This window comes from Halichoerus grypus, chromosome 2 (genome assembly GCF_964656455.1).
Source record: "Halichoerus grypus chromosome 2, mHalGry1.hap1.1, whole genome shotgun sequence".
Classification (NCBI taxonomy): domain Eukaryota; kingdom Metazoa; phylum Chordata; class Mammalia; order Carnivora; family Phocidae; genus Halichoerus; species Halichoerus grypus.
In genome coordinates this window covers 128,920,848-128,932,749 of record NC_135713.1, presented here as the reverse complement: position 1 = coordinate 128,932,749, position 11,902 = coordinate 128,920,848, and the positions used below count along the sequence as shown (strand labels likewise).

General features: G+C 39.7%; 1 pseudogene; it reads left to right on the top strand.

The window, feature by feature from the left end:
* Positions 1-1,203: 1,203 nt before the first annotated feature.
* Positions 1,204-1,597, top strand: LOC118532915 (ATP synthase F(0) complex subunit f, mitochondrial pseudogene; annotated as a pseudogene).
* The last annotated feature ends 10,305 nt before the right edge of the window (positions 1,598-11,902 follow it).

Genomic DNA, 11,902 nt, shown 5'->3' with positions numbered 1-11,902 from the left:
AAATCGGGCTCCATGCTCAGCAGGCAGTCTGCTTGAGATTCTCTCTCTCCTTCCCCCTCTGCCCCTCCCCCTGCTCAGGTGCACACATGTGTACTCTCTCTCAGTTAAATACATCTTAAAAGAAAAAAAAAAGAATTGGCCATTCATTCATAGCTTTCATATATGGTATTCAGAGTAGCCAAGCAGCATTTAAGGTAACTTCTTAGTCTTTTGGAAAGCCTCACTTACAATACTTGTAATTCAACCCTACTGTCAAAACAGCCAGGAAAAGTTGTCCAGATTGCTTTTCTGTATCTCTATGTAAGACTGAGGAGATCAGGGCTGCACTCATCAGGTAAATTTATGTGCAGGAATTAATCAGCCATCACTGACTGAGCATAGAGTGTGGGCAGCAGATCCTGTGTGCTACAATAAGAAAATGGAAGGGAAAAAAAAAAAGGCACATCCTTTATCTTCCAAGAACCTTGAATCTGATGGGGAGACATGACAACATACTGGGAAAAAGAAGTCAGTTTGTAAGGTAGCCGTGTGCTGTCTGGGAAGTAGAAGTAATACTATAGGACTTTCCTAGATGGTGGTACGGACTAGAAGGGTCAGAGCAGGTGTTGGGGCAATGCTGAGGTTTGAAGAGCAGGTAGGAGTTAGAAGGATGGAGAGAAGTCGGGAGGGTGTGTGCAGTGGGTAAGAACGGCGGGGGTTTGAAGGAATGAGGAAGGACATAGTAGATCAGAAAGCCTAGCACTGTGATTGAATCGGACAACAGGAGGCGAAACCCTCACAGAGGCTGCGTGGTGGAAAGGGGCTGGGTTATAGGGGTGAAAATTCCTCTGCAAAACGGAGAGCTTTCTACCACTCGTGTGAGGGACCACTCTCCGAACAACAGAAGCTTCCAAGTTTCTGAGCAGATGTGTTTATTCACTAGTCAATTTACAAATAAAAACCAGGGACATTTTCTTTAGTTGGTGTTAGGTATGGGTTTTGACTTGTTTAGTAATAATCTCTTCATTTCACAGATGATTTTCTCAAATGTTTCTGAAAAATATCCCAAGTAATATGTCTGTGAAGAAGGGAGGGAGGGTGGGCAGGAGAGAGAACAGAACTCAGTGAGTAGGAAAGGTCTAGAAAATGATGCTAAGAGCAAATGAGCTTTGCACTCATGAGGGGCATGTGCCCCAGGAAAAATACTTTCAGAAAATGAGATTACCAGGACTCCAAGATGGCGTCAGTCGTACCAGTGAAGGAGAAGAAGCTCATGGATGTGAAACTGGGAGAGCTGCCCAGCTGGATACTGATGCGGGATTTCACCCCTAAGGGCATTGCTGGAGCATTTCGAAGAGGTTACTACCGGTATTACAACAAGTATGTCAATGTGAAGAAAGGGGGCGTTGCTGGGATTTCTATGGTGCTGGCAGCTTATGTGCTTTTCAACTACTGTCGTTGTTACAAGGAACTCAAACACGAGCGGCTACGCAAGTACCACTGAAGAGGGCCCACTGTGGAGGCACATTCGGCATTCCTGATCATGACCTTTGCCTGGCACCCTTGAATCCTTTCATATTCTAATTCAGAATTAACATCCAATAAAAGATGACTGGTACTTGGAGAAAAAAAAAAAAGAAAATGAGATTAAAACCAGTGAGATTATATATACCTAGAAATGAAAATAGGAGGTAGAATTTCTAAGCGATTGACAAACTAATGGCAATGGAAAAACAAGAGCACCCTCCCTGCAGAAAAATAAAATCACTAGAACCCGAGTTTATCCAGAAAAATCAAAGTGACAGGGCCCTGCTTCAGCATTTTTATTCATTCTTAACAAATTGAGAATCTTACCCGTAAGTTGCAAAGCACGATGGATGAGAATGGGGATCAGCATTTGCCAGAAATTACTGAAGTACTGCTGTAGCAAAAAGAGTATGTGTGGTCAGCTTGTGTGCTTGATTATTGCAGTACTAAAACTTTAAAATTGCTTGCCTTGTGTCGGACATTAAATTCCCTAACTTGGGCTGGGAAAAGAGCAGGCTAAAGCCTAGGTACTGTTAGATTCTTTAATCTGAGGTTGTGTAGTTGTGGCACAACCTAAAAGTGGCAAGCCTAAAAATGGAACTGGTGTTTTCGAGCTTTCATTGAGTATGCTTTAGAAAATTTATAGAATCGGCCAGTTATTCCTGGTTTTCAAATACGGAATTTAAGATTGAAAAGCAGTGTTTAAGGTAATTTCTTAGTCTGTTGGAAGACATCACCTATAATACTTATAATTTTACATATGTTAGAGAAGACACCGTTTTAGTTCACCTTTAGCAAGACGATTGTTCATTCACACAGATTCAAAATGCTAGAAATAAAACAGGAAGTCTGAACATTCTTATCTGGGCTTTCATCCCATAAATTAAGATTTATTCTGGAAGGCCTGCATTCTGCTTCTCTTGGTGTAACCATCTGTAATGTGAACTTGCACAAGCTTATTGATGGCATCCCTCTTTGTCAGGGATTGGCACTCTTTCTGTAAAAAGCCAGAGAGTGAATAATTTCTGTTATCCAGAGGGGCTAGATGGTCTCTGTCACAACTGCTCAGCTCTGTTGTTGTAATCTTAAGAGCTGCCATGGACAATAAGCAATGAGTGGTGTGAATGTGCTCAGGAAAACTTGCCGAAAACGCGGGGGGGGGGGTGGTGGTGCAGTTTTCCCAGCAGACTAGTTTACTGACCCTGATCTATGTTTTCAGAGAACCTTAAACAGAGAACCAAGTGAAAGAAATAGAGAATCAGCTATTTCAGAGTTTTAGGCTGCAGTTTCCATTACACTTTTCTCTTGGTGCCTAATTAGTGTGATTTTAAAAAATCTGTATGAATTATTTCTATTATTTAAAAAAGAAACCATTGGAATTAATAATTCTAAGAATAAAAATCTCAACTTTTAAAAATTTTAATCTTAACTATTTCTTAAAAAAAGGAATTTTTTTCTAGAATATGTACATTGCATATAAGCTTACATAATTTCTGCAATTCTTAGCACTATCTTAATATCCTTATTTTAGTTTGTTAAAAAAAAAGTAGGACAAGCCTTTGGTACAAATTCGGTTCATGTTCCTGCAGTGCAAATGAAGGGGAGAGACCTGGAAAAAGACCCCAGCCGAAGAATGGAAGAATCACTGACATGACTTAATGCTTTTACTGTTTTTGAAAATGGTGGGTGATGGGCACCTGGGAGGCTCAGTTGGTTAAGCATCTGCCTTTGGCTCAAGTCATGATCCCGGGGTCCTGGGATCGAGCCCCGCATCGGGCTCCCTGCTCGGCGGGAAGCCTGCTTCTCCCTCTCCCACTCCCCCTGCTTGTGCTCTCCCTCTCTCCCTCTCTCTCTCTGACAAATAAATAAATAAAATCTTAAAAAAAAAAAAAAAAAGAAAATGGTGGGTGAAAGTCATAGACAGAGTGGTGGCTGTATGTAAGTGGTGAAAGGCCAGATGGAAAATGAGATGTATGGTTTACCTTATGGCAGGAAAGGAGTAGAGAAGGGAAAGAAACGTTTGAGTGTATATGTCTTAGGCATTGTGCTAGAGTCTTTTGTTCTTGCTGTTGCTGTTTTGTAAAGAGAATTGGTCATAGTAAAAATTGTATTTAGACTTTGTCTTGTTGTGTGTCTCAAATTTGAGCTCTTGCTGTGCTAGAGGTTTTTGAACTGTAAAAGCAACCATCCAAGGTATTTTTACCTCCTTATTTGCAGCTGAGAGAAACAAAGCTCAGAAAAGTTATTTTCACAGTAAATAGCAGAGCCAGTATTGAAACTCGAGCCATGTAATTACCAAGCCCTGCCTCCTTCCACTGCGCTACATTGTACAGATGTGATTCTTGAAGGCCCTGGAATGTCCGAGGGAGACAGCAGTGTCTTGGAGAAGTCTGGGGATGGCTTTCCTCTGCAGTCTGGGTTGACTCTTAGGGATGCATGGCTTTTTTTTTAGTATGAAGGGGATGATGTTACTCAGGAATTGTAGAGGCCAGATGGTGCCATGTAACTCTGAGGCAAAGTGGACATAATTACTTCAAGAGTGCCTTGGCCCTCATACCTGCAGATGGCTAATAAATCCGGGTATACAAATGGTGAGATAGGTAAATGACTAATTTGGATGTGACTCAGCTTGTAGGAAACACCCCTTTCCCCCCAAAAAAATATCCAGTCTGGGCAAACAGAACATTGATGTCAGCTATTGCAACGGAAAAATCAGTTCTTCACCCAGTTTACAGATCAAAGCCAGTTCACTGACCCAGAACCCACTGATTAAAGATCCTTCTGGAAGGACCTTGCAAAGCCACAAGGACATAAGATAAACATTCCTCTGATCCTTTCCCAAAGGAATGTACAGGCTTTTGCCAGGTTAACTGTGAACTAGAAGGAGTGGAATATTCAAACTGATGGCAGATTCTCAGATACAGTGGCTTGAGCTGTTTCCTCTACTGTGCCATTGGAAACACCATCATGGCTCTGCGCTTGGAAAGGAAGCGAAGGAGAGGTTGGAGTTCTGGCACAAGATAATCTTACAGTGCTTCTGGTGGGTGCCTGTGTGTAGGGGAAGAGGGGTACACACACTGACTAAGTAACTGACAGAAGAGTCACTTTTTTTTTTTTTTTTGCTGACTTATAAAGTAACAGCCAATAAAATCCAAGTAAAAAGTGCCAAATGGGAAATTTTCCATCCTTTCAGAGAAGTTAAGTCTGAAGCAACATCACATTGCACCCAGAATTTCAAAAGATTATCCCCATCTTCATAGACTTAAAGGACTTAGGAACAGAGGTTCCTACTATATTCCTTCTAATTGACCTATTTGTACCTCCCCCCGCCCCGCCAAAGAGATGAATTCTAGTAGATGATGATGTTACTCATAAACTGATCCAAGTAGTAATCCCAGACCCAGCTGCTGTACTGGACCTGTTGTTTTAGGCAGATTGACAATAGCTCTGGCATTTAGAATGTGCTGTTTTTCTGTTAAATGTGTTCTTCTCAATTCCCATTAGGGGGATCAGCAATAATTTACATTCATATGGAAAGAGAAGCAAGAGATACTTATTTTCCTGCTATGGGCTATGTTCTTCCTGATTGGTGTCACAGCAAAGTTTGCAGGGATCTTTGTCATCTTGCTATTCTAATGGAACACTCCTGCCGGCAAATTTTATTAATGGTATCGTGCTACATAGATCAAGTAGCAGGAGTTGACAAATATTGTACAAATATTCTGAAACTAACAAGAAGGCATATGCATTTGAGAGGGTGGGTAATAAGCCCCGTGAAGATTCAGGGTCAGCAATATTGGTGAAGTCTGTGGCTTGGTAGATCATCTTTACTACTGACCACTAATGAAGTGACAGGGTACACTGCACATAGCAGTAATGCTCAGTCCCACTTATTGGGTGACTTAGAAGACCGGCAAGTTAGGGGCTTGGAATAAGGGAAAGGGTCTACAACAGGTTAAGTAGAAGTTTCCTTGATAGAAAGGGATGCTTGTGGTATCCACTGCAATCCCCAATCAAGAGGTAAAGTGCAGACTTCGAGAATTTTTTCTTTTTTCTTTTTTAAGATTGATTTATTTTATTGTTATAAAGATTTTATTTATTTATTTGACAGAGAGAGACACAGCGAGAGAGGGAACACAAGCAGGGGGAGTGTGAGAAGGAGAAGCAGGCTTCCCGTGGAGCAGGGAGCCCGATGCAGGGCTCGATCCTGGGACCCTGAGATTGTGACCTGAGCTGAAGGCAGATGCTTAACGACTGAGCCACCCAGGCATCCCTGATTTATTTATTTTAGAGAGAACGTGCACACAAACAGGAGCGGGAGAGGGAGAGAGAATTTGAAGCAGATGCAGACTCTGCGCTGGACGTGAAGCCTGGCAAGGGGCTCAATGTCACCACTCTGAGATCACGACCTGAGCTGACGCTGATCAAGACTAAGATGCTTAAGTGACTGTACCACCCAGGTGCCCCGCAAGGCCTTTTCCTCTGCAGTGGAAAAGTATTCACCATTTCAAAAATAGCTCCTGGCCTTTTCTGGGGCCTTGGTAAAGACTTAGTCCCTGACCATGGAATGCCAAATGACTTTATAACCGCTATACTCACCATGACTTGAGTTTCATTATATCCACTATTATTAATAATAATAATGATAATATTCTTTTCTAGCTTTCATTCTAGCAAAGTCACTAATTATGTGGTCATAATCAAGATTTTTCACATAATTTGTTGCTATTGTAAGTCTTTAAAATTAGATTTCCTTTTCTTTCAATAGTGATGTTTTTTGGGGTGTTTTTGTTTGTTTGGTTTTGGGTTTTTTTGAAGTAATAGTAGGGCACTTGACCACTCTACTCCTATCCACGGATAGAACATCCAGACAGAAAATCAATAAAGAAACAATGTCTTTGAGTGATGCATTGGATCAGATAGACATATGTGTAGAATAGAACATTCTATCCCAAAACAACAGAATACACGTTGTTTTCAAGTACACATGAAACATTCTGCAGAACAGATCATGTATTAAGCCATAAACAAGCCTCAGTAAATTTAAGAGGATTGAAATCATACCATGCATCTTTTCCAATAACAACAGTAATGAAACTAGAAATACGTGCCAAGAAAAAAGAAACACAAACACGTGGAGACTAAAAAAGAGGATATTAAACAACTAGTGGGTAAGTGAAACAGTCAAAGAAGAAATAAAAAAAATAGATGGAAACAAATGAAAATGAGAACACAACAGTCCAAGACCAGAGTGAAAGCAGCTCTAAGAGGGAAGTATACAACAATATAGACCTACCTCAATAAACAAGAAAAAGCTTAAACAATCTAACCTTACACCTACAGGAACTAGAAAAAGAACAAAACCCAAGGTGAGTACATACACTGTTACTAATAATTGCTCTGGGATACCTGGCACATATGAGAATTATTGTTAGGTTAACTGGGTATAAGGTCACTCTACTTAGGGATGATACCCTATGATCAACTGAAAGAGAGGGAAACTGTTGGGTCCAGTAAATGGAACCGTAATTCCATTTACGGAATGGAATTACATAATTGGCCGTAATGGAACACGGCCGTAAATGGAACACCATGTTGGTGCTTGTCAGAAGTGAACTCTGGCTCCACTCTGACCATTGGAAAAGGCAAATTCCCCTAGGAGGCAAAACTGTGACCTGTATTCATGGAAGTTCACTTGGCATGGGTAAAGAAGAGATATGGATACATGTGGGCACCTAAAGAGTGAGCAGTAGCTGAGCTGGTGGTTGGGTAGGAGTCTCAAAGCAGTAAAATTAAAAGATCAGAGTAACAAATAGGTGGGAAACTGGATTCTGGATGGTCTTTTGGGAGTGGTTGCAAGACGTGGATTTTTGTGTTCAAGTTAATGTCCAACCAAAAGCCTCACTGCCAAGAAGTCATCAGTAAGTGGCTAGGCAGAATGACGTCTTTAGACACCCCGTCACCAGTGGGCTATGCTCGGCCTGAGTGCTGGTGATGGCTAATAGCAGGGACTTGCTCTTAACAGAATTAAACTAGCAACTGCCACTTCCATGTCCACCATGCCAGTGTCAGAGACGAGTACTGATCCCTCGAAAAAGCACTGTCCTTCAGAGACATAACCTAGCCCCTTAGCAGTAGATTGGTTATATTTGATTCTCCATCCTGGAGGGGGGCAACAATTCATCATTATAAACATAAGTATTTTTCTGGCCTGTGTACAGTACCTCTGTAAGCGCTTTTCTAGCACTCACAGAGTGCCTCATCTACTGTCATGGGTCTTCTATACGAAATTTTTTAGACAAAGAAACACCTTCTCTATCAAGAAGTGTGATAAATGGCTCATAGCCCCATGGAGTCTATTTGTCTATGTACCTTATGACCCAAAGGTACAGTTGTGGCATGGCCTATATTACAGGCTCAGGTAAGAAGCTAACTTGAGGACAAAACTCTGAGGATTTGGAATGCTGTACTGTAGGCTGTGGTTACCACCATGCACTGAACCGATCACCAATAGTAGTGTTGTCCCATTAACTAGAACACATTGCTTTGGGAACTGAAAGGGAAGAAGCAAGAAGGGCTCCTCTTACTATCACCTGGGGGTGATTCACTTGTAACATGGCCCTTTTCTCTGCCTGCACTTGTGGACATTTCTGGATTTGTGGAAGAATGCTTCTATCCAAGGATACAGTAAGTGTTCTACTGAACTTGAAAGTATGATGATAACCTGGACACTTTCAACTCCAGGTCACTGCCGATGGACTATCAGTTCAAGAAAGGGGTTACCATAGCGGCAAGGATGATTGACTCCAGTCACCATGAGGAACCATGGTTGGTGTTATACAATGAGTACAGAGAAGCATATGTCTAGAGGGCAGGAGATTATGGGGGCATCTCGGTGCATTTCCGCCCAGCAGTAATGGTGATCAACCAGTTGTGTTAATGGCCTGACAAGGACACAGGCTTAACATTTTCTGACTCTAGTATATTATTTGCTTACATTCACTTTGTGTTTAATTTTTTGTCTTCTCCTTTCAGAATGTACACTACACAGTGCCAGGTATTTATTTTGTTCATTTATATATCTTAAGTGGCTAGAACATAGTAGGGGTTCTGTAAATATTTTTGAGTATAGGAACAAATACTAATATAACCAATAAAAATTGAGAAGGAGCAAAAGAATTAGAAGCTAGCATAAGTGTACAAATTCCTCCTATCTCACATATGGTGATTAATATGTTGTCTCATTTTAATAAATCAACACACACAAAATAAGCATATTATTTAAAGTTTAATATTAAGTACCCAGAATGAATTAAAATAGACATTGTTATCAGCGGTCCTCTAGGGAGTATAAATGGGGTGGGGAAGACTGCTTTGGCTTATTTTAAATTTTTACTTTTATCAAATAGCTGTACATAGTTAAAACCATTCTATAAATTTTATAAAGGCAATTACTTTCAACTTCCAGTTCTCTTTATTTGCATTTCACTCAGTTTTTCTAAATCGTAGGCTTACACTGCTATTTTTACATATCCCCTAAGTCAGTACTCATTGTTTACATGTTTGTGGAAATATTGCTCCTTGCTGATTCAAGGAGTGTGCTTTACCTAAGTTTCTGAAATTTTATAGCTTTTTGCTTTTTTAGCGTAATGATTGCTTTCTATGTTTAGTACAGTTTTCCCCAAATACGCATAGAGCTGTGTCATACATCTTATAGTTATAAATCCAAATGTTTGCTCACAGTTTGAAAATCTCTATCAGCTTTTATTTCTTCCCACTGATGACCACATTTGCATAGTTGTACATCTTTCTGCTCCAAACTAACCCTGTTGGTCTAGTCTTACCTTGGGATCCCCTTTCTTGCTCTCTCTGTCCTGCTCTCTAGAAGTGTAGATGCACCAAATCAATTTCCAATAATAGATGTATAACTTGGAACCCAAGGACCCCTCCTGGATTAGGTGTTTTTTAGATCTATGCCTTCCTTTTTTTTGGTTTGCTCTGTCACTTGATTTAAAAATTTTTTTGTGATAAATACTTAAGAGAGTATGCGAGAGAATATTTTTGGAATCCTTGCTTGGCTGAAAAATATTTTCATGCTGTCTTCTCTCATGAGGGATAATTTGGATGTATACGGAATAATAGGCTTTGTGCTGTGTATTATCTCCTACTACCCAGTGTTGGAGAAGCCAAAGCTTTTCTGATGCCCATTCTCTTTATAGATGCTCCCCCACACCCCAGAGATGTAGGGATCTTTATTATTCACTAAGATTATGTAATTTTTTTCATCCATCCATTATGCTAGGCACTTGGTGATCAGTTATAATTTTGAGACCCTTGTTCTTTAGTTCTGAAAATATTGCCTGCATATTTCGCTCACAGCTTTAGAGGAAGTCTTTTACTTTCCCTTTTCTGTGCTATTGCTGTTACTTTGCTTCGTCATCATTCAGTTCTATGATTGAGGCATGAACCCAGAGATTCTATTGGCATATCTCTGATAATACAGAAAAAGCTAATCTGTGTAGAAGAGCGTAGAGCCCATGTGCCAAAGAAGCAGAGAGAAGAAATGAGCAAGTTGTCCTAACTACCTAGCTGTTCTTTCCCTCAGTTGAAAGGGAGTTTTTGACTGAGCTACATTTTGATTGAGTTAGTTCGATTTGTGTTTCCGTCACAGCTCTAAAATGAGTTCTGAATATTACAGAGTATGTTCCTAAAACATGGAGGGGCGGTCACTGGTTTGGGCTGTTTTCAGAGATATTGTAATTTTATTAAAATTCCCTTGACTCTTGAATATCTAATGATGGCTGAGAAGCTCTTCCTCCCTTAATAAGTGATCAGCATCTAAGAGAAGAGATTGTTGTTCTAAGCATCTTGTTTGGTATTAATTTCATAAGTCTGAGGATTTTAAATCTTGTACGACTTGCATTGAGGAAACTGAAAGCTGCATTCTTGATGTCCTTCAAGAGAAGATAATGTAAATTATTTGGAGATAATTTAGTCCTATTCCTGCTCAAAGGTTCAAAGTTAGATTTCTGTTTGTTCGCTTGTTTCAAATTTTTATTTAAATTGTAGTTAGTTAACATGCAGTGCAATACTGGTTTCAGGAGTAGAATTTAGAGATTCATCATTTACATATAACACCCAGTACTCATCATAACAAGTGCCCTCCATAATGCCCATCACCCATTTAGACCATCCCCTGCCCACCTCCCTCTATCAGCTCTCAGTTTGTTCTCTTCAGTTAAGGATCTCTTATAATTTGCTTCTCTCCCATTTTTTTTTCTTTCTCAGGTGTTCATCTGTTTTGTTCCTTAAATTCCACATATGAGTGAAGTCATACAGTATGTCTTTCTCTGACTGACTTATTTTGCTTAGCATAATACCCTCTAGTTCTATCCACATGGTTGCAAATGGCAAGATTTCATTCTTTTTGATGGCTGAGTAATATTCCATTGCGCGTGCACACACACATACACACACCCCACTTGTTCTTTATCCATTCATCAGTCGATGGACATTTGGGCTCTTTCCATAGTTTGGCTATTGTTGATAATGCTGCTGTAGACATCAGGGTTCATGTGCCCCTTCAAGTCTGTATTTTTGTACTCTTTCAGTAAATACCTAGTAGTGCAATTACTGTTTCATAGGATAGTTGTATTTTTAGCTTTTTGAGGAACCTCCATGCTGTTTTCCAGAGTGGCTGCACCAGTTGGCATTTTCACCAACAGAGTAAGAGGGTTCCCGTTTTTCCACATCCTCACCAATACTTGTTGTTTCCCGTATTATTAAATTTTAGTCATTCTGACAGGTATGAGGGTGATATCTCATTGTGGTTTTGATTTGTATTTCCCTGATGATGAGTGATGTTGAGCATCTTGAAAGTTAGATTTAAGCAGTATGTTTCCAAACATTTTCCAGGGAAAGTAGGGGAAGTTCTCAAACATTTAAGGCCCACATATACACCTGAAAGACATTATTGTCATGATTAAAATGTTAAGCTGTGTTTTCACCACATCAAAACTAAGCACATATGCAGAAAAATGTTAAAATCACTAAACGTGAACTTTCATATTAAAATTCGTTTTTACAATTCTATACACCTTTGATGGCTTACAGCAACCAGTATATCATTAGTATACATGTAAAATGTAAAACTATCAACATCAAAATTATATGCATTATGAATAGTTATTTATATTAAAAATGACTTGATTCACCAAAAAATCTGCCAGAGAAATTTTAACATAAAGTTTCCTTTAGAAGACTTCGTGTATTTAAAATTGTTCAATTTTTCAGCAGCATTTCTAAGTAAAGGGCATAAAATTCCATACACTATTGCCATACTTGAATTTTGTAATCATGCTGAATGTCTTTTGACTTCTTTTAAAAACTGTAACCA